The sequence below is a fragment of the Metopolophium dirhodum genome, chromosome 1 (genome assembly GCF_019925205.1).
Source record: "Metopolophium dirhodum isolate CAU chromosome 1, ASM1992520v1, whole genome shotgun sequence".
Classification (NCBI taxonomy): Eukaryota; Metazoa; Arthropoda; class Insecta; order Hemiptera; family Aphididae; genus Metopolophium; species Metopolophium dirhodum.
In genome coordinates, this window is record NC_083560.1 from 84180792 (window position 1) to 84206354 (window position 25563).

At 27.8% G+C, this 25563-nt stretch overlaps 1 protein-coding gene and 1 long non-coding RNA gene across 2 annotated transcripts in view; one reads left to right on the plus strand and one right to left on the minus strand.

The window, feature by feature from the left end:
- The window catches only part of LOC132937165 (uncharacterized), a 145511-nt gene that overhangs the window by 36125 nt on the left and 83823 nt on the right, over window positions 1-25563 (plus strand). The window lies entirely within an intron of this gene.
- On the minus strand, window positions 1217-24892 carry LOC132937256 (uncharacterized). The gene is made up of 3 exons (XR_009663643.1): window positions 24583-24892; window positions 2495-2756; window positions 1217-2427 (listed from the first exon to the last, which is right to left on the minus strand). It is a non-coding gene; the product is annotated as an uncharacterized LOC132937256 (long non-coding RNA).

Here is a 25563-nt window from a genome sequence, read left to right on the forward strand (position 1 = left end):
ATCAATCAAGCTGAAAATGTTGTTTTTAAGCACTTGTTCGTTAACTATGTAGAAAAGATTATAACCTTTTTAAATGTTGAGGGTATAAAAGATGAATGTTACACACTGTTTGTAATATTTTAATATTTTAGATGTTCCGTAATAATTGTTTACACATATTATAAGTTGGTTCTTTAAGTACCTAACGACGATAAGTGTGTCTGTTATACAAGTGTTTTCCACCAGGCAAATTCGTTAATATGTATGCGAAAAATAATCAATACGATTCAATCAAAACTTCAGAAAAGGTTATAAGAAGGATAGGGTTTTTAACAGTACTCATATGAGCTTAACTTTCATCGGTCTGTCGATATTAAATCCTCAGATATATTTATCTTACAAAACATTGTTGTTGAGATAGGTACCGGAGTCACAACGACAAATTAATTTCTATAAAACCTCTATGATAATGGGTATTCATTTTATCATATGAAAATAATATTTTTTGATCAGCTATATTTATTTAAACATTTTCAATAAGTTTTTAAAAATGAATCAGACATGGAAAATAATTTTAACATTCTTCTTAGATTTTGAAGATTTAGAAATTTAAAAAAAAACATTATTCATATTATATTTTATTTAAAAACCTATATTTATTATTATTCTGTAACCGTAACAATATCAAAATCTAGGAAATTCCCATTTTATTTTTGTTATGGTTTTCGATAAAAAGTAATACCTAAGTACGCGTGAATATAAAATTACCGTCGACCGTGTTATATTGAATTGGTCTACAAGAGGATTAGGTACGCTGTATATATTATATTTGAATTTTATTTTATCGAACAATAATAAAGTGTAAAATGGAAAACAGATAAGTTGATAGGGAAAAATATTATAGGTACCTAGTAACGTTAAAAATCGTTTACAAATTGACTTGGCAGACGAATTAACTAAATAATTCTGGAGGTGAATTCTCCATATAATTGTGTGTAAAATTATGTGAAATTAGTATGTTTCTATAATTCTATGTTAGTACTCTCTAACTTGTATGCATACTTATTGTGTACTCATATACATATGCAATTTGTTCATTTAAATAACGATACTTACGTAATAATTGTAATATATTAAATGAAGAGATTTTTCAACAAATAGTATTCATTAATTATATTGTGACAGACGGCACTAGCAGTGCGCCAAGAGTATTTATAATTAGGATAAATTCCCTGGATGGCCTTTGATTAGACAAGTTACGGTCGTGGGATACAAGTACAGAATATGAATAATATATTTTAATTTACATTTTTTAATAGTATTTGTGGTTGATTAAATTTCAATTAAATCCTGATTTTAAAACGTTTTTCTGCAGTATTATTACACATTTAATGGTTCGTGTTAGATAGTCTTGCGTAAGCGCTTGTGACTTGATTACGGTTTACGTCAGCCATACAAACACTGCCATTGCAAAATAAAAAAAAAATTTCCATCAAAATAAATTTAATAATTATAACAAATTATTTCAATACATTTAGGTGACTATATCTATTCTATAATATGTGTCTTTACTTATATTATGAAATACAAAATAATTATTTGAACTATTCGAATTATAAAAACTAGAACTCACCACTGATACCTATAATATACTCGTATATTGTTGTACTGGCTGCATTTGAATTGCACGCCATAACTCAAATTTGGGTCGAATTTCGTGCGTGATTTTTTGTCAGTGCAACCCAATTTAATGTCTGACGCTTATATTATACAATAAGACTAACAAAGCTTGTGATTAAAAATCTTACACATCATATGATATTGTATGTAGTGGGACCCATATAACATAAGACACTTATTATATCAAAAACTATCAACGTTTTTGAATATTTTTTTAAAAATTATTTTAAGTCGTTAGTTTCAAGTGTTTCAAGTTTATAATATAAGTGAAATAGTGGATCAACTTTTTTGAACAATTTTGTTTTTTAAAACTTAAGTTAAGTAGGTAAAAAAATATTTTTAAACGTTAATAGTTTTTGTAATAATGGGTGTTACTTTAAATGGACCGTCCAATATTTATGTATAACAATAATAATTTATAATATATAACTGTTTGTTAAAATATTTTTGGTAAAAATGTTAATGTTAACTTGTTAAAGCTCTCAGTTATGTCTTGTATGCAATTGTCTTTTCATATGTCTCTATTTCACCTATTCATTTTTTCGATTGTAAATTATAGTATACTATAAAATATTACAGTTTATTTGTACTACACAACTGTACATCAATATCTTAACATCAATACGAAGTATGAACCCATGATAATTTGATTTTAGTTATCAATTATGTTGCGCTGGTTATTCCATGTACCTACCCAATATCTACATTCTACACGAATTACTTTCTATCAGCATTCGAGGTATGTTATTTTATTTATTCGCCCATGTCCTGTACAAAAAAAAAAAATGGCATTTTATTCTTTGTCGAATGAAATGTATTCATCGGCAGGTCTTACGGTTCCTTATTCACATATCGGCCGGCGCAGAGTGGACATCCACGAACAAAACAAACACGTATGAACGAGTAGCCGATCGATGTGATATATCATCATGATACACGTCGTTGGGTACTATGGTGAAAATATTCCCATGCATCACGGGTTTATCGGTACGAAAATAATTTTTAAGACGACGTCGTACCCGCGCGCGTTGTCTCCATCTTATATACCAACGCATACCAAAATGTACGTTCGGCTGTTCCAGTTTTGTGTCGTCAACCTGCAAAGTTTAAAATCTTGAATTATTCACCAATTATTGTCAAGCTTAAAGCTATTATAATATGCGTGTCCCTCCCCTCGTATGGATTTTTTCACTATGTTTTAATATCATCAAGCAAGTCACGAGTTTGTAAAATATTACCATGTTAAAATGCCCATAACTCGCTATTAAATCACAACATTGTACAAAATCAACGAGGGAAAACAGACAATCCCCTTAACCTTTGTGTTCGATGGACGATAATAAGTCAATTTACTCTAATATCAAAGTAAAAAACACAAAATTGAAAGGGCTGAAATATTTGCTATGTTCTCCATTTTGTAAGACGGAGACTATTCATACAGGTGTGACGTCCTCTTAAGCGTAATCGCAATGTGGTTTAGAATCGTCCACGGCGTAGGTACTTATGAACGTTAAGCTCGCATTTCTGCGCCCGAAATGAAATGCCACCTATATTATTAATCTACCTAACCTAACCGGAATTAAGTAGAAAGGTACATATTGATATAACATATTATTTTCTGGTCTGCAGAAAATTCGTGCGAATCACGATTTCGTAGTTCTTTTTGTGAATATATAATATATTATAAATTGTGTTATTAAAGGGTAAGTACATAACTATAAAATCATGGTCCAAATTATAATATAAAACTTGATTACGTGTTGCGCCGCGCGTTACGATACACTCTCTTCTCTCGCCGTCGACTCGCTGAAAAAATGCGTATCCGGCCAAACGGTTTCCGTCTCCCCCCCCCCCCTCTTCGTCCCTTCCACCAATCAAAGTCCCACCAACCACCCCTTTCGTCCGCGGTCTTAACGACTCGCCGCCGTCTATTTCTCACCCATATACCTCTGCGGCGATAACGCGTAGGTAGGTACGTCTAATCGTTATTTACGAGGCCGCGGCGGCACCGAAAATAAGACCATTTGTTTCAATTATCTTCGAACGACTGTTTAGCATTTTTGCCCACTCGACTCTTGCGCGCGCGTAGCGTTCGTCACCGTCCACCGCTTCGGCAAAATGAATACATTATTTTATATTTTAATAACGGCGACGGCCCGTGTGGTGAAGTATTATTATATCAGCGTATTATTATTCTGACATTTTGTAGCCGCCGCGCGTGTTCGAGTCGTTGTGAGATTTTATTGGTTTTTTTTTTTATATTCATTTTGATTTAAAATAAAAAGTATAAATTGTAAAAACTAAGTGCACCGGGTGAAATTGAATTTGTTGTTTTACATTCACAGCCCACTCTTGTAGTTGAATCTATTTTGCATTACAACAGCCGCGGACAGTGGTATTTCAACATTCGGAGATCAATATGTCAGTGGGAAAAGTAAACTATCGTAAAATAAAGAAATTACGATGAAACCATACGGGAAAACGGCGAAGATAAAATATCTAAGTACGTCAGTGTGCGTGCTAAATCCAGAATCAAATAAATCATTTTAGACAAGTTCCACACGTTGTATCAATACAGGCTGATAAAATATGATTGTACAGAACGGCAATAAAATAACTTTGGTATATAAGGTTGCTAATAAATTTGAATATATTTTTTTTATCGTCTGTAGAATATATAAAAGAATATTAAAAAATCAATAACCACAGGACATGGCAAAGGAAAGTACAAATTAAAAGGCGTTATTGTTGTCCTTTGCAGTTGTCCAAAAAATTTATTACGACATTGAGTGGTTTGTTTTGGATTGAAGTTTAAATAACACAATGGTGTCAGATTCATGAGTTGACTTCTGAGAGTTGTAGGGTTGCACAAGTGGACAATACCACGAACAGTAACCCATTAGAGGTGTAATTTTTTCAGCATATGCATAGTCGTCTTAACATCCTTGACACGACCAGAATTTCATCTACCGCGGTTACGGTATACACATTATACACCCGCACTAATTATAATGTTTATGTCAACCAATCAAGACCGCACAATCACGAATAAAATTTAAAAAGCAACGATATGTGTTTAATATTACATTAATTGACTATTTGAGTATATAATATGACGACGCGTATCCACTATATGTGTCGTAGACGATCGTGACTGTACAGGAATCTATTGAATTTCCGCTGATCAAAGGGTATTATATTATTGAAGGAGAAATCAGATGACCAAAGCCGTCAATCGATTATTCCAGAATACGGGGGTTTTCATATTTTTATTATTATTATTGGTGCGATTGACTGCAGATGATAAATGTTACGTTTCGCGGCTATAATATTATAGCTGTTAGAATCGACCGGAACACTACGTAAAACAACAAACCAACCGCCATCAACCGTTTACGATCAAATACTCTGAGTTATTTTTTTAAAGGTAAAAATTCATTTTTTTCCTAAATTTTAGATTCTGAGTGGAACGATGAATGTATTGATTTTACAATGATGTGTGTTTTTTTTTTTTTTTTATTTTTTTTATTTTTTTTATTTTTTTTGTGCCTGTCATCACCTTTTAGGACAGTAAAAGTGCTTGGATTTTCTTCAACAGTAACTTTTCTGATATGACAGTGAATCTAGTTGGTACTTTGGGGGGTCAAAAGTCAAAATTTCTCAGTAGTTTTCAAAACACGACGTGAAAAGAAAAGAAAAATTAAGGAAAAACGGGAATTTTTACGCAAAATCTGTTTTCGAGATAATCGATTTTGGTTTTTGGTGTAACTCTAAAACAAATGACCGTAGGGACATGAAATTTTGACTGAATGTTTATAATTGCATTTCCTATACACCACAACATTTTCTAAATATTTTGACTTATTTTGAGCTGTTTACGGACGTTGTCAGTTTTCTATTTTTTAGTTTTTTTTTTTTTATAAATATCAATAAAATTTTATTTGTTGTGTAAAAAAGCGTGAAAATTTAATATAAGGCTCCTGAAATATCGTTCTAATAGCAGTTGAAAAATATTAAAAATACATAGGCACAATTTTTTTTTTTTATAAGCATTTAAAGTTCAAATTTTGACAAAATTTATCAAATTTATAGTTTAATAATTATTTTGTAGTTAAAAATTTATAAAATGTTCAACTTTTATAGCTAAGGATTGAAAATTGAAAACAAGGCTCTTAGGCTTCACGTAAATAGGTTATTTATAAATTACTTTATTCACAATAATATCATCAAATATACTTAGTAATATCATAGGCTGACTGACCGTTTTCGCTCAGAATCGTTTTTCTTATACAATGATATTATATCATTGGATTCAAATTTAACACCATCCGTTACAGTGATCCACTTGTAACCTACTGTACGGCAGAGCGACATCCACTTACCCACCTTTTTAACGTTAAATTTTAAATTTGTCGAGAAAATGAGTGTACCGAATCCGCAAAATGATCGCTCTGTATAATAATATGCGCTATATGAGTATAAGACTCGTTCGATAAACCGTATGTATACATTGTCGTAAAGAGCAATTCAATTTCCCATGCTATTAACATACGTCTGTTCGTTCCATTTCACTCACTAATAATGCGTTATGTGTTGTGTGGTTTTGTCAAGTCCTAGTGTTTCGCGTGTCGCGCAGAAGTCGCGGTTAATGGCATAATATAGTATACGAACGCACATCCCGAAATGTGCGAGTATTTAATTGCTCTGGAAAAATAGTCGAATATTAAATGAAAATCGTGCAATTATTTTAATGATACCAGAGATCGCCTTTTTTTTTAATACCAAAATTTGCCGATAATTTGATACGCTTTGGGCCAACGTAAACGAAGCTGTGACCTGCGTACCAATATTATAGCGGTAGGTTTTTTTTTCACTCGATTATAAAATTAATTGAAAATATCGACAATGTAATAATTCATTTTTGTAAAAATATTAAATGATGGATCTAAGTCCATAATATTATGTCTGCAGCCTTCATGCTACGATGGATCTTTTCATTTTTACGCCACCGTGTAAATTAACGTTAATTTTTAAGTATTTAAAATTATCGTACAATTAATCATAATATAATTCACTATATTTTAAATTTATACGTGACTGCCATTTCTATAGCTACACAATATAAAAAAATTATTTTGTAACGAAATTAAACGTCAAAATTATTGTTCAACTGATTTTTTACAAAGTTCAATGAAGAAATATAATTTGATCAATTCGATATTCATAAATTTTCTGATTAATTTAATTTAATTTAATTTCTATATTATTATTAAATTACAATTTTTTTTTTCATATCCATTAATTACGTCAAATCATATATTTTTATGATCTTAAATGTTTTATTAGACCTACATAAAATGTTTCTATAGAACCTATGTTATAAGCTTGAAAACGAACAGTAAATTTATTTTTTACAATAAAACTCATTTTTAACGTCATGTTACAGAATTGAAAAAAAAATGCCTGCGTGTCTTTTATACAAAAATATAATATATTATTATTTTATATGTTTTTTTTTTTGTTTTGTTTATTTTTTTATGTACAACTATATAAAATTATGATATATTAGGTACATTTATTTGATAATTTTTTTAAACGGTAAAATACTCGTAAAATGAAACAAGCACGGTGTATTAACCGTTTTCCTGGGAACATTTATTATTATGCACATCTATTAGCTGCTTAAGTGCGATAACAGCCTTTATGACTATTTCATGAAAAACATGGAAAACAGTGCAGGTATTTTAATGAATTATTTCAAACATGTTAATGTTGCCCTGATAATATCCACTGAATGTAAACTTCAAAACGAAAACATTCGTTTTATATTTAAATTTATAAATACTTTTCGGAAGAATAAATGAATGTCTTTGATCATGTTTACGGCTCATATTTGTGCTTATTTCATCTCAATCCATTTTAGTGCAATGGCAAACGGCTATTTCATATATTATGATATTTCTAGAAGAGATTATTGCTTTTATTTTGTATGGATTTATTTTATATTACGCTACCTATACATTCTACACACAATTATTATATTTATAGCCGTGTATGGCATATCGACATTCCATTATCTAAATTTTATTATTATTAACATTGACAATTTTTCTAAATATTATAATGTTATAATTAGATAGAATAAAGGGATACAAAATTTACGATTTATGATAATTATATTTCGAAAAGCTCAGTTTTAGAAATAAAACAAATTGCAGATGATTGCTGAAAATCGATAACATTTTAATGAATAAGTCGTAATAAAGGGTTTAGTGACTTCCCTCTATGTGATTGTTGTAAACACATTCGCATATTATAATTAAGTCCAACTACATATTTTCATTAAAATCTGATAAATTATGTTATTTTACACGTAAATGTAATATTATTTATTAAATATATAGGTAATGAATAATAATTACATAATATAACGTTCTACGTAAAAGAAGAGTATGATTTTTCAGCGATAATTTATTTTAAATGATTTAATTTGACCTAATAAAATGTATAAAATATAAAACACCATTATATTTTTAATACATGGAAATATTTTCTTTAGATTTATTCTCTGTTAGACAAAAGAATATGAAGAATATTTTGCTTTAGATATTTTTTAGAGCCAGCTAATTATATGTTTAAAAAAAAAAAAAATCGGTAATGGTCAAAAATCGGTAAAAATATCGGTTTTGGTGAATTAACAATTTTTTTTTGTAGAAGAGAATATTTTACAAGTTATATAAAACAGATTCAGATTTTAAATTTATCACGGAAGCAGCAGTTGTTTTCAAAAGGTATGTTTTTAATTTCTTAGAAGTTTTTGAAAAGCGGACGAAATTAAATTCCGAAACTACAAATCTCAGCTTGGTCAAATTATATTCAAGTGATTTTGCCGTAATACTAAAAACAATAAATCTTAAGACTTTGATCGATCTTTTTTTTGTGTGGAATAGAAATATTTGTTTTAAATATTTTTGAAATACGTCAACCAATTGTTATTATAAAACGTTAAAAATATGATGCATAAATTGATTCATTGTTTTATTTTCCTGAAATCGTGAAAATATAATAATTATTATCGTTACATATCAAAAATATCTACTTAATGTCTAAATACAATAAAATATATTATCTAACTCTTTAAATACGTATGTTTTAATAGATTATTTATTTTGAGTAAGTAAAAAATAGTAAAAATCCTAATTGATAAACGTAGGTTTTTTAATGAAGCTGAGCCAGCAATTATGCTCAATCCTACCTAATATTTGCAAGAACCCAAATGCCAAACTATTTTTTATTTAGTTATTCAATACCGAAAATAATGAACAAATAATGTTAGTGAAGGGAAATAGGATATCAAAACGATATCAAATATCCGAATCAAGTGAAATCATCGGATTCTGTCTCAATATATAACGCAAATAGTTTATTTCAATGTATTTAAATTGTTGATTTTTATTTTTATACGTTACGATTGATCTAGATTTTTTATTTATCTTTAATTTCATTGACATAACAACCGTCTGTAAAATCATAATTTTCTTAAACACTATAATATTATAATAACATACATTGAAGTTCACGAGGTAAAAACGTTCTATGAAAATTAAGTCTATGAAATATTAAATCAACTAATTTTTCGTGTAACTCAAGTATATATTTTATACACTGAAACATGAATATTTTATATATATAAAAAACATCAAGAGGTGACTTCTTTTTTATAATGTATATTAAAAAAGATATAATTTGTCTACAAAGTTACTTATAGTTATACATTTCCAACGTAACCTTAAACTGCTGAGATGTAATTTTATTGAAACATAGTTACTTTGCTCGTATTACATGATTGTTTAAGATGTACAAATATATTATTTTGCACACTGAAAAACATCTCTGCATAAATGTAAACATAAATTATGTATAATATTTCTTTAAGTCTGTGACATATAATTAGTATAGGCGCATTTAATTAACCAAAGAAAAAAACAAAACAGGTTTGTATACATTGTTTGACAAATATCGTTATAATTATAAACTCAAAGTTATTTTTGTACAATGATAACTAAAAACCTATACCTCTGAAACGAAGAATAGGAATATCATTAAACAAAACTACGATAGCAGAACATTTGGCCCTTATTAGTGTACCTATATTTTCAAATTTTCAAATGAACAATTTAGAATATCATAAAATTAACTAAAAAATATATTTTTGTATATTATACACTAATCTCTATGATAAATATTTTAGAATAACAATAAAATAACTAAAATGTTTAAAGAAAATATCGATAGTAGGTATATTTCTTAAAATAATTATAAAAAACCATAAATAATATTTCTTAGTTTATGTAAAAAAAACACATGTGAACATTTGTATTATATTTTTAAGGCTTAGATATCAAAATTTCATGTTATACATTTTTGAAGATAGATATATTTTGTAAATTTCATGATTATTTTTTAATTCAACATTTTTAACTAAAGCTTAAAATAAAATAAAAATATTTTAAAAATTAAATTATGTCTAGAAAAATGCCTATATAAATATTTGGCGAACATTTCTTCAAATCCTTATGGTTCTGAATTAAAACAATAATTAATTTTTTGTTTTTGTTGCGTTAATCAACAAGTTTTTATGTTAGCTTTTCCCAATTATTAAGAAAAATACTAGACAATTACTATTGATTCAGCCCCAAAAAATTCTACCAGAAACCACCCTCAATGTTTATGATTGGGGCAATTTTTCCGCTCCAAAAATTGTCAACTGATAAAGAAAAATAAAAAAAATTGTAAAATTAATACATTCCTAGCTTCACTCAGAACCTTTATAATATATTTTATCCTACACATTTTAAAAACATTCTATTTGATAAATACCTTACTCTAAAACTCAACTATGTATATTCTGCAAAGGGTTCATATGCCAATAAAATAATATTATTTGATAGTAATAATACGAATAACTAATAATAATTATGCTATACAAAACTGTTAAGAAGTATCACCAATATAAATACCTAGTGATTATATATTATTATTATATGAATAGGGTTTTGGGGGTGTACACATTTTTTAATAAAATCCGCTCAAATCGAATATAAATGTCGCTTCTTACTACGGCTTAGTAAGGGATCAGTGCCAAACCGACTATAATCTCAATACTGAATTTTTGTGATTAAATCGATAACGAGACGTCAACATAAAAAGTAAAGAAGAGTGCAGTGTAGACTGGGTGTTGATCCTTCGGTTTGCTTCACTCGTTTCTGAACATTATATTATTGTTTCATTATTTTTAATTTGAAACAAATTATAAGCCAGCAGGGTTAAAAAATCTCAATTTTTTTATTTTGTTCATGCATGCAAAGTAATTGCAAACTAATAATATTTAATATTTTTAAAGGATAACCAAGAAACAGTGGTAAAAATACTTGTTCATTGCAAGACACAAAAATATTATTTTATTATATTTTATCCATAGATACACACATACTATTTTAAACAGGACACGCGATATTATATAATAATATTGTTTGTGGTTCGTGAAGCAAATTTATAATTATTCGATAGTAAGCCAATTCGGTTTATAAAATTAATATTTTACGTTTAAATGTTTATTCTTTGGGCGATATTCTTTACAAGACGTATTATTATAGCAGAGATTTGTAAAACAATTGTTATTATATGTAGAGCCCTTCAATTTGTTATCCATTTTAAAAATGTCATGTTTGGAATTGTGTTGGCACGATGTTACGTCGAAACCGATGCATAGATAAGACGTTGATATATGGAATACTATTAACAGAGAAGTGTTCGAACGTTCTTATCAGTATAGCGTAACACATTTTTATCAAAGAGGTCGTTTAAAACAGTTCCACAAGCATACAGAGTAAGATAAATTACAGCTAATATCTCATGTGTTTCTCGTGTTTTGCTTACGGTGGATATTTACTTGAGGTACAAGTGCACACTAACGAAGATAAATATTGTTGGTTTTAGGTAAATTGATAACATGGCTCCGGTGTCACACGATGTTAACTAGTCTTCATTATATAATTTAAATTTACATCAAAAATTTAATATCATTATCCCTTAATAGTAAGAACAGTGTCAAACTACACGGTTTTTCAAAAACTTTATTTTTATTTTTATTTATATCAAATATTTTTATGTTTCCAATTGACTGTATCATTTAAGTCTTATTTTAACACTGTCTAAGAAAATTGTTTGAATTGTAATATTTTATTTAAAACAATTCAGTTTAAAAATGTATGACTCATCTAATCATATATTGTTGTTCAAACATATATACATATTAAAATATTTTCATAAAAAAAAAATTATACGTATAATTTATATATTACTATTTTTAAATTAAACTTAGTGTATTGATTTTCATTTTACAATTTATGCACCTACTGTGAATACTTAATTATAGATGTAAAGCAATTTACATAGGGCAGCAAGATTGTAATTGCAATCGTATTTCCAATTAAATTGTAAAGTTTTGAGTATTACAACCCGATAGATAGGTAGTTGAATACTCTCAGAGTTAATATTAATGTATTAATATTGTATTTGATTTAAAACGAAACTATAAATGTTTATAAGTATTGTGATTCAGTTCAGAATTTTTATTTAATTTATTCACGTAAAAAAAAAAAATACTTATTCAAAAGTTATAATATGTTATAAGTTTTTTGTTAAAATTCTACAAGAAGAAAAAACATCGTAATGGATTACAAATAATATATTTGAATTCGATAAAGTTTGTGTAGCTTTCCTATAAGCTAATAAGATACTTAGTAAATATGAACTTTTTTAAGACCCTAGAATAGTTCGCGAATCAATGCGAGTACGTGATGAGCATAAAAGCATATAATTTTGAGACATATCAAAATTGCTTTGTTTTGGTAATTTAATATTTAATATAAACGTCAGTATTACTACAGAGTTACTAAATTGTCATCAATACAAATGAACCTACTCGTTTGTAAGCTATAGGTATTATAACGTTTAGTGAATATATTAACAATGTATCAAAACATGTCATTTACATAGAATATTATATATTATTATTACAACACACCGTTTTTCGGTTCAGCTATGTTAAGTTTGAAATAAAATATTTCGGTATGTGTTCGATGCAGAATTTCAGAATTGCAGAATTCAATAATTGTAGATTTATATTACTCACTGAATAAATATATTAAGTAAAAACGTTGTACTCGCCCAGTTTCAATAAATATATCTTCTGTACCCACGGGTTCGACTGTAACAAATTTATATTATCTTTGCGCATTATATTTTTCCTCTGGGTTTTGGTGTTTTTACCGCCTGTCGGGTACAATAAGTTAAATTTTCTGTTGATAATCGCCAGTTACGATACGTCTCATTAGACACTATGTTTGATAAGCTCGCCTGGGTCAGTATTTGAACGGGAAATGTAAAAACTGTTATCTCATCGCCTCCGATTTGAAACGATTTATCATTAAATGGACTGTTACGGGCAGCAGCTACTTGCACAAATGTTAATTAATAATGACAGATTGTTATATTACCGTTTTATACACAATTTTTTCTTCGTTCTCCTTTGTTCTTGATCCTCTGCTAGTTAATCATTTATGTTTGCGAATTGTCAAAAGCACCGAAACTAGTAGGTACATCCGATTAAAACAATTTTATTTTTGTTTTAAATTTGTCAAATAGGTCAGATTCACACGGCGTGCACAAATTATTTAAACTAAAAAAAATAGTAACGCAATTCAGCCTACTTTTTACAATTTTTTTCAATACAATTTTGTTATATATATAGAAAGTTTTCTTTAAAATTCATATAATATGTGGAGCACAGTTTTTTCTTCTGATTTGATTTATATTGAATGTTTTAGAACTTAAAGTTATACGAATTAACAACAAATAAAAAAACCATATAGTGTATACTGTATACTGAATAATTCAATAAAATATTCATATCTTGCATTATAGTAAAAATTTTAGAAGATTATAAAATCTAAAAACATGCATAGTATTATAGCCTCAATTACGTAGTTCATAAATTAATTAAAGTAAACTGAATTATTTGAACGAATAAACATCTTACCTCATAATATGGTTATAATAATTCCGTTTAGTAAAATTTAATGCTATGTAGGTCGTAAGTTAAAGATAATATTTGTGCATCAATATATTATGATGGTTAATTAGTTTATGAAAATTGTATTTGTTTTGGAATCATACGTTTTTTGAGCGTAGTTTTAATATTTTAGAGTGTATAAACCAAACCAATAAATAATTTAATTCAATTTTGTAATTTCGATTAATTAGTTTTAATATTTCATTATTTATGCACATTTTTGGTTTGTAATATTATGACCGGCAGATATTATTTCCGTTATTGTTCATAGTAGGTTCTTTTTAACGCGCGTGGTATAAAATATTATTGTACTTTAAAAGTCATGCATTTAGGAACGAAATAATAAATGTCGTATAGACATATGTAAATAATACACGGTTATAATAATCAAAAACTTCACTATACTGGTAAGATTATAAACTAATTATCATCTGGTCGGATAGTAAACCAATGATTAGTAAAGAAACCTTAGAGATGATGCAATTGTAAAAGTATAACGAGACTTATACATTGTCATTTGCCTCAGGTTAGGGTGTAAAAAAAATAAAACGAAAAAGATACTGCGTCTAAGAGTTTTATTCGTTACCGCGGTAAACCGCTCTTGGGCATAAATTCGTAAACACGTTGTATATAAAGTAGAAGTTTTTTTTCGTTAGATTTGAGAACTCAAATAATGCGAAACTATAAGCTACTGCACAATACGCCCGAAGGTTAACGTTCAATATCGAAGATTTTGCACGTGTCCTTTTCCATTCACATTTTGAACGCATTTTTCATGTGTACTTATCAGTTCACGTTCGGAATACGTTTCACTGCAGTTTCTCCAATTGCGGTGGTCAAGTTTGACCCACGTGATCTGCAAGACTAGTATAATCTACACAATTATTTGTTTTGAAAAATTTGTGGCAAGTGAAAATGAATAAATGAATGAATGAATGAATGAATGAATGGATGAACTGACAAATTATTAATTACATTTAGTAAGAGGGTGTAAAATAGTTTGCTTGAATGTAAAATACATCTGGTTCAAAAACAATATCATAAAATCGTAAGGTTTAAATTAAAATTGTCTTATAATTAATAAAGAAACGTATTCTCTTCCTTTATAGTTTTCACAGGTAATTACATAAGTTTTCGAAAATTTGTTTGGTAACCTTCATTGTTTTTGGGGCCGTTATATGCGATCTATTTTCATGCAAATATTTAAATCCATGTACGATAGTAACTTCTAGTTCCTGAATAATATAATTATTCCTCACATATATTTAAACGACAGTATTACGTTTAGAATGTAATAATAATTAATTTATATGGTTACACGGCGCGATATATAGGCAATTTCAGTACATCCACGTTCAGAATAATATATTATCTTTATAAATTTTAACTAAATAATATTATCATTCAATCTATTTTAGGTAACTTTATTTTTATATTATTAAAACGAAATACTTTAATCACCTCACTAAAAAATAAATAAATATCAAGTCTTAATTATCCCTCAACTTAAATAGGATGGGTGTATTAACAATTTTCAACGATAACTAATGCATGACAATTTTTTCAACATCATGATTTATTGTGATGTAGTGTAATTAAATGGCTAGTCGATTAAATGAATTTGTTATATTACCATCATTTTTATATAAAATATACATTTATATTTTTAATTGAACCAAATGTTATATAACTTAATTATTATTAAATTACGTCATACTTGGTCAGAAAATAAACTAAAAGATTCTAATTTAGTAAATAGTTTAAATTAATATAGGTACATGTTTATTTTAAGCTTACGGTGACTCAAATATAATAAGAAAAATATTTTGTCCGTAATAATTATATTGTTGTTTTATATGGTTACTTATCAAATATACCTATATCGCTATACATCAAACGCTAACAACAATTATTATAAACCAATTATTTTACAAGAAATCCTATTATTTAAACGTATTTAATTATAAGAAAAACGGTACCTATACATTACTTAATTTATCATTGGTAGTCTTACAATTTTCATTAAAATGTTCTGCGTATATTTTTTGTTTTATTTTTTGTACATTATCTGAGACAATGTTTTTATTTATTTGATATATTTTTAAATACCATTAAAAAATATATATTATATTTTTTTAACTTGATCGATTTTTTGCAAACTTCATTAATTGATTATTGTATTTAATTTAAAATGTATTATCTAGTGTATTTATCATCTAAGTAAATTGAAATTTGGTATATATATTCAATACAGATTTGCCATGACAAATTACAAATTATATTATCTTCTGATAGTAATTTATTACTGTATTTTCCTATTAAACTTGTATTTATAAAAATGTTATAAGATACTTTACATCGATAACTATCTAGTTTTGATGGCCATCAACATTTGATTAAATAGATGAGTTCCAACCAGATAACCGCGATTTGTTTTGTAAAAAAGTTGTGACTTAGGTCCAATTGGATATAGTATAGACTTTTTTATTGCTATTTTTAAAGTTCAGATTGATTGATCTCGATAAAAACTTGAAGTAACTTTCCAATTGAATACTAGTTGTTTCAAAAGTAAACGAAAACGCAAAACCTCAACAGTGTCTTAATCATCAATGAATTTTCTATTAATGTTATCTCTACAAAATATATAAGTTTTAAATAGTTTTCATTGTTTTTAAACATTTTTATTCTTGCATAAGCTTATGCACATAATATACTATGTTAATTAATATGATTCAATAATATTTCATCATCATATTTTTCTCTTGGTTATATTTACCTAGAATAGTTATTAATCTTGTTATTTATTACAAAATATTCAGAAAATGCTTACTGGTAATTTAAATTTAAGTTAAATATTATAATGAGTTTTTGTAAGCATTTAATAACAATAAATTGCTTTCATTAAAAGTACTATGACTAGATGACGAAATATTTACCCAGTAGCTTTTAATCCAAGCAACTAAATAAATATTTAAAATGTATAAATCCATAATATATATTAATAACATTTTACAAAACAATTCTTTTTTTATGGGTGATATTAATTTAGTTACTATTGTTAGTCTTTTAAAGTAAATTGATTAATTAACGAGAACATGTACTTGGAAGTTAAATTATAATGTTATATAATTTTGTATTAGGTATAGCAAAATATAATATACTATAGAGGAATCTTGAAGTTTTTTTTACTATCATTAAACATATTTACAATGCAAAAATGCAATTTATGAGTATAAGAAAGAAAATAAATAAATAATTAAACACTTAAATGGAAAAATAATTAATTTATAGCACTAGAATTTGATTTTTTATGCTATTCATTTATTAACAGCGCGTTAATTTTTTTATTGTATAGTGAATTTAATTTCTCATTGAAGCAATTTGATACACTATTAAAAAAAAAAAAAAACAACAATATTTACTACACTTACACAAACAATATGTTGTGTACCATTTCCCTGAAAGCCAGGTTTAAGTTTTATTTTTCGTTCTTAATTAACTATGGATTCATTTAACATTTATGAATTTAAATAAGTGGATAAAATGAAAAAATTAAACAGAATAAACTCTGCAACTTAAATTGTTATAAAATTACTCGCACCGATAGAATTTTTTATTTTTGTTTTTAGGTAAAATATCTTCACAATCTACATATACTAGCTGATCCCGTGCACTTCGTTGTCTGTTAAATGTACCAACTCTATATGACTCTAATTTTGTTCAATTCGTTATTTTATATTCGGTGTATGGTGTTCAAAATTTATCTTAACTTTTCCGTTGGTCAGAATAAAAATTCTGGTTCGCAGCAATATATTATCAGGTAGGCAATCTACTTACGGTAGATCGCGGACCCCGTGATGTTTGTACGTAAGTGTACGATTTAATTTGATTTAATTCAATCAAAGTTATACTAAGTTTGTCGTTTTTACTTAATTCCGCCTACTGTGGTTTAATATAATCAATTAATACAAAATTCTAACCTAACCTAACCGTACTAAAATCCGATGAATAAAAAAAAATCAAATTTAACCCTTTTTAAATTAGCCTATCTTCTTTCCAGACATTCATTTATTGAAAAAAAATAATAATACAAATCAACAAACATGCCGATTATTCAATAGCAACCAATATATAATATACTATTATTATTTTAATATGCAACAATAAACTAAATTTTTATTTGATTTTTTAGTTCATTTTTTCTGGACATTTTTTTTGCGCCACTATTGTATTTTTTACATCCAGCTTTTCTACTTTTCTGTTGGGTTTTCTTAAAATTTTATTTCGTATAAAGCTTCTCCTAGAAATTACGAACATCTTAGAAAAAATTTGAGTCAAATCGGTCCAGCCGTTCTCGATTGATGAGGTAACATACATTTTTCACGTTCCATTTTTGTATATATTATATAGAACAATAAAAAAAATATTCTAAAATGTAATAAACACTGTTATGGTACCATGCTGAATATGAAATAAGTCACTGATAACCTTTTTGAATAACCTGGCTGATTGGTACATGAAATGGTGCTTAACAGTTAACCATAACATATCTATTATCTATATACATAATCTTTAAAAAGAAATGAAAATTGTTCAAATGCAACCTTTAAAGTATGCACTTAATCCTCTATGAATCGAATATGAATATCTTGGAATAAAAAATGTCTTACCTGTTCCCTACATATTATATTATATAGGAAAAAAGAATTGCATTAAATAACAGAAAAGCTTAATCCATCACAATCTATTATCCAAATAATCTACTCTCCACGCAAACCAAACTAAATATTTTCAAGCTCCTTCTCGAACCAATGTAGATTATTTGGAATTCAAACACAAAGTTCTATCGAAAAATCACATTTCGATCTCTATATTATGCAAACAGTATAGAACACAGCTATCCGTCTTTATCGTGGCTAGCGATAATCCTAACTCATAAAACACAATAACCCGCTTGTAGATATTCATTGGATGTAAGAACTATACCGGATGATCCTACCCGTTGTCTCAAAAGAACATTTCGCCAAATTAATTCTTAAATAATATTGTAGTAGGATTTTACGGACAAAAGTGTCACTAATGAGTGAATCCTTTCTTCGAGGCTAATAATTAACTGGGTACACAAAAAGTGAATTGTACAAAAAAACGTATAAACCACATATTATTACAATAATGAAAAAAAATTAAAATTTCGCTGCGAGACATTCAGACGCCAACTGCTTGGTTATGTTCAGCCTGGTTCAAATCTGATAAAACTCGTGGCACAATAATAACGTAGTTTGGACAGTTGTAGTCTAGTATCTAGCCTGACCTCCTATATTATGTTTGTCATTCATGGCTGATTTTAACTTAGATCTCTTACATTATAGTATCATATGCTGTTGTGATTGTAACCCCTTAATGACGTTTTATCCGCCCGCCTAATAAACGCACTGCACGTACAGTGATTGTGTCTTTGTCATCGTTTATCGCGAGAATGAATCTCAAATTTTTTCCCTTTAACATGTTGACGAGACTTTTTTGTTTTTGCACACATCGAGCATATAGAACAGTATACTGTTCCACAAAAACGTATAAAATCGTATTTTTTAAATTTATCTTTAACGCTAAGTCGTAGCGCTCGCTTCCGGTTTACGTCGTTTGCGCTGTCGTTTAACCGAAATTAAATCAAAATGGACAACAATTCATTTTTTTTTAATACAAGCAATAATAACAGTCATCCACCACGTCTGCGAATGATCTTTTTTCTACCACCGAGAGGTCATAAAAGTAATGTATGTTTTATCTTTGTCCAACTTACCTATATAGTATATTATATTTATGTGCAAACACTGCAGAGTGAACGTGTATGCTGGAAGATTTAAACCGTATAATATGATGTTACTCCATCTTTATACGCTTACTGTTTACTGATTTAATAACTGTACCTAACATAATTTTAAGAGTTAATCGAAAGTTGATCACAATGAGATGACGTATAATGTTATAATAAAAGAAGTTACCAAACGATACCGGATTGAAGTGAATAAGTGGCTAGGGGTTTATATGATGTCTCACGAATGTTTAAAAACATTATATAATATTACCCTGTTTTCTGTGGACCGTATTTTTAGGTTATTATTCGATACATGTGAGTCGAGTATTACGATCAACCCAGGAAATACCACTTTAAGTATAGTTTCGGCCGTATAGTACCCGTCAATCACTGGAGTTCTGCTTTCAAATGGATAGAGGGCTTTTGCCACGATTGGAATTTATCGACAAACGAACGCCCATTAAAACGGACCGAAGAGTTTGCGTTTGCGATTTCGGCCGCGACCGATTGCACTTAACGTCATCGAGATCGCCGTGTGACAGGTTAACGCGATTATCCTGTATACTTGTGAAGCAGCTCAGACACAGTGCAAATGCCATCGACGAGCTGCAAAAGGTGAGGAATAGAAATGACACGTGAAACGGGAAAACGGCAAACGAAAACGATACGATAATATTATTTTTATTTTGTCGTACCTGTATAGGATCTCCTACGTTTCGGTTTAGCGCGACAATGACTGGAAAATTTCGGTCGCCTAGAACAACGCATCAGTGGTTATAGTATAATATATACATATTACATATATATTATTATGTATAGTGTACAGGTACCTAATACTGACCAGCGGGGGAGGATGACGAGGCGAACCGTTGAAAATGATATATTTGACAGGTCGACCCCATCCCTCCTATCGAACGTGGATGGGAACGACCTTGTGACAGCGACGAATGATGGGATAGAGGTGGATTACCTGTGCCGTGAGAGTGTGTGTTTGTGTGTGTGTGTGTATATATGTGTGAAATTGAAACGTGCGAATTCCATCGGTACCTCCAGACTTTTGAGCAAACGGACTTTAATGGCTTTTGTTTGATCAACACGAAACTTATACGACTCAACCACCCGCCGATCGACCGCCAACCACAAACGTTTGACACTAACGTTTGACCACGAAAAATTCGATACGAAAAATGCGTTTATATCTGTGTGTTTTGTGACGAATATAATATAATTCAGTGTGTTTATCGAGGTGAGAACGACTAGTAGTTAAGCTGGAAAAATAGTAGTCGAAAATCGCTTATCAGTTTTATACGATTGTTGGAGAAAATGTAATAACAACATATAATAATTAAATAGGTACAATACAATGACTATTGATTATACATATAAGACAATTTTAAATTGAATTTCCTGTTGCTATTATCTAGGATTATTCAATTCCAATAAATTAATTTTGATGTCATGTATGTTAGGTTCAATGATGATCGTAATTCTATTTGCTTACAAACATGTATGGACAAGTCCTAAAAGAACAAATGATAAAATATTAATTTCATAATGATATAATATGTCATAAGTTGTTAATATTTACTGTTAAAATATTTCACCATTTGGGTTAAGCCCATACCATATTATATTCTATATTTACATCAAACTATCTAGTGACAACTAGCTATGTCTACAAAAAAAAATAACTTATCAGAAGTTAATATATACATTTTTGGTTTATATTTAAACTTACCCTTGTTAAAAAAAATTAACTTGACTATAATTAACCTTAGATCTTTTTTTCTTTCTTTCCTATTAAATAAACCAAACTGAGTTGAAAAGTATTATTACTTAACTTGCCCAGCCTTGAACTATTCTCTCTAAAAATGAAAGTTCTACAAATAAAAATAAAGTATGTACCCATATATACACAATTTAACTGGAATCAATTGCGATCGCCTTTCAAATTCGTAAATGAAACAATACATTTTTTATTGACAATATGATTACAATGAAAAGTAATCGTATTTAATTGATATAGATTATAATATATTATACATAGAATTTTGAAATATACAAATAGATACCTTTATTACCTGCAAATATTAAATTTCAAATTTCAAAAACATTTAAAAATAACTTTGTATTTTAACTTTAACTTATATTCGAAGGCAATAGTATATTATATTTATGTTTGGGACTATTATAAGCAAGTCAGCAATAATATAACATTATTTATTATCAGGTTGTTTTGACGTATAAAAGTGGTGGATATACCTATCACAAATTTAAAGGAATATCAAAAATACAATATTCCAATTGTAACAAAATTTTACTAATATACAGAATTTTTATTGAATTTATTTTATATTAATAGTAATATTAAAACGTCATTAATTGATGAATGATGTATAAATTGTTCAAGCGTTTGTAATACAAATTTAAATATTTGATAAATTATTATCTAAAAATGACGAAGATTTTGCTACATAGTATAAGATAAAATATTATAAACTTACTAAACTAAATATTTTTAAAAACCAATATTTTATATATTACTTCCAGTGTATAACAGTTATACTATAACTGATGGGTCCTTAGGTTAGAATAGAATGTCAAATATTTACTTAAAGAAGTAACTATATTGACGTCATATTTTTTGAACTTTAAACGAAGATTTTCGTTATTAAAAAAGGGGAAACTCATATTTTGTATCTTTACTTTTACTATTGCGTATATTTTAATAGAAAATTAAAGTTTTTGTTGATCATTTTCGTTTCTTTAATTTAGTTAAAAAGAATTTCATTTCCAAATGCTTTACATTTTGGAACATTAATATTTTGGTTGTTTATTTCATTATATATTTTATTATATACTTAATATCTACCAATATGTACAACAATGTTATTCCAAGAACAGCGTTGCCGATCACGTTGCACTATCTTATAAATATTGCCCATGATGATTAGATTTTTGCTAAAGCATCAATAAGTGTATGTGGGCTTCATGTATATTCATTCTACTTGTTCATTAAATCTATTTAAAAAATCACCAATGAATAATATTTGGCCCTCTGCCTCATCGTTGTGTGTGAAGCTTATTGAAGTATGCCATTTTATATTTTTTTATGATATTGCCTAAATTATATCTTTTTCAATAACTAAAATGATACCGTACATAAGGGTCAAGGGTTGAGTTATAGAAAATTTATCTAAATATTATGTTTTAGTATCTATTTTTAAATAACTCACGGTGACTCAGTTAAAAATGGAGATAAAATGATTCTAATTTAGTTGGTTTAATTTAACACAATATGAATTATTTCTATAGAAAAAATGCATGTTTCTAAAAAATGTCAATACCATGCGATGTTTAATGAGAAACATTGCTCACCAATCAGTGAATTAGGATTAGAGAAAAATATTTCATAGGCTATACGATTCTCAGTGTTGATGAATATCTGTCATATAAACTAAGTATAGCTTTAAAATCGTAGGTTAAAGACTTCTGCACTATGATATACATAAATAGTATGCATAATAGCATACTATATAATGATAATTAAATAACGGTTTAATTTAATTTAATTTCATATTTTAATTCGTTTAGAAATAAAGCTGCATCAAGTTCAATGTTTTGCTATTTTAGAATTTCCGGTTGCCAGTAAATTAAGTGTTCGTTATTTTGTTTTATCATTTTTAATGAAGTTCTGCGACACCAAAAGTTTTATAATATATTTTATATTGGTTCTTGGAATATTGAAATGTTGACACAGATTATGACACTTTAAAGAGGAAACTTTTGTAATTTTAAATATTTTTCAGAAAATTACCAAAACTATGGACAAATCAGTTGACTAGGCTTCTCTCAAAATTGTTTTATGTTTAACATTATATAATCAGAATCTTACAATTTCTTTCAAACTTAGAATACTATAATTAAACATTGTAATATGTTTTGTTTTATTTCTGTAAAATTTTAGCTGTTATGATATGTGGGTATTAAGACTGGTTATATAATTATACGTCAATTTATAAATATATCTTTGTTTATTAAAATCCCTTAAAACCTTTATTTGTTTATTATTTTTATTAAATCTAATTATTTAAAATAAGTCGTCTATGCCTCAAAAATAGTAATTTAAAGTATGTTCAGAAATGGTTTACCAAACGAATGTCGAAATGTCAAAATGTAATGATTTATGAATTTTAAATATGAGATACGAAGCTAACCGTGTGCCTGTATATCCATTTATTCTTTGTATCATAACCGTTTTCGTTTACTATATATATTATAATAATGAATAGTTGTTCAACTAATGTCATTTATTAGTCATTATTCATTATAATAGCAATTATTATTTTATTCAAGATTATTACATTTACATAAACATATGCAATTATTAAACTATTTTCTTTTAGTGTATAACCTTTGATATTGATAAATATGATTAAAATATAATATGGTAATATTATATAAGACCAGAAAAAGTTGATGAATTACGTATATCAAAGAATATTAAATAAATAAATAATGCAAATACTTTGATAGTTGTTACTTAAATAATTGTATTTAAAATGGAACTTTGTTTCATAATTTATATTATGTTAAAAAGTAAATTTTTTCTTAATTTCTCATTACTTGGCTTTACATTTTGTCAGAATTAAAAAAAAGTTTGTTACGTGATAATATTTGGTTCGTATCGTTAGAAGTCACTATAATTTTCGTACAAAATTATTCTTTATAATTAAATCAAAAGTAATTATAAACGGTTTAATTTAAATTGCATTAATGTAACAATATTGTCCCATGCGATTACATTAATGGGACTTAAGAAATACGTAAGACACAAATTAAAACAATATAATATGTGGTCTTTGGTATTCTATATTACATTTTTAACAATTTGTTCATAATTATTTAACCAACAAATATACAGTTATCTAAAGCAGAAAAACTAATTCGTTGTGATGCGTATTGTACTTACTCAGTTTACTTTCACACAATTGAAAAAAATAAAATTGTGTTTTTAAAAATAATGAGGTATATTTAAATTTGAATTCCATACACGGGAAAACGAGTTCCGACAAACAGAATAATCCAAATTAACATTTTACGTTTGATATAAATTAAAAACGGACTTTTATTTGATTATAATATTACCGAGGGTGAAAAAAAATGGATTTCCAGAAAATTGAATTGTAATAATAATTGTTAAATGAATTCTACTGCAGACGGTCACGGAGCGCGGCGTGTCGTGTTTCCGCGTGTGCGTATGGCGGTGGGCGGCGTTTGCAATAGACTGCGAAGTCATGACTAAAATAAATTTTTTATAAAAAGATGAGGGAACCCGATAGTAATAATACTGACGAGCGGATCTGAATAATCGCTTGAAACACGTGTGCCATACTGGGGCTGGTAGATTATATTTTATGACTATATATGGGCGTTCTCGTTGTGTATTTTATTTTGACGGATCATCCAACTTTTATTTTTTTTAACATTATTTAACTTTCATTTTAATACTATCAAAATATTAAATCACCATCTCAAGTTCAAGTATACAAAACCCTTCGTTCAGGGTTTAAACTTGTTATGGATTCTGAGAGGTGCGATAAATTTGCTATTTTGTTTTAAAACGATGTGTGTGTTTTGTTATTCAAAAATGAATAACCACGGAGACGGAAATGTCCAGAAAATTTTTATAATTTAATTTTCTAGACACGATACATGTTTTTAATTTTTAAACTATTATGGATTTCTTACAGCTTTTTACGGACAATTTTTGACTTAATAGTATGGTATGATTTACAAATGAACATCGAATTCATTTACAATGCACCTTTTTGAATACAGTGTTCATCATGAGTTTTCAAAATTTTCAAAATTGTCAAAGTTGTCAAAATCACGAAAACGTACAAATTGTTTTAGTTAAAAATAATGAACCTAATTTTCAAATGTTTTAGTT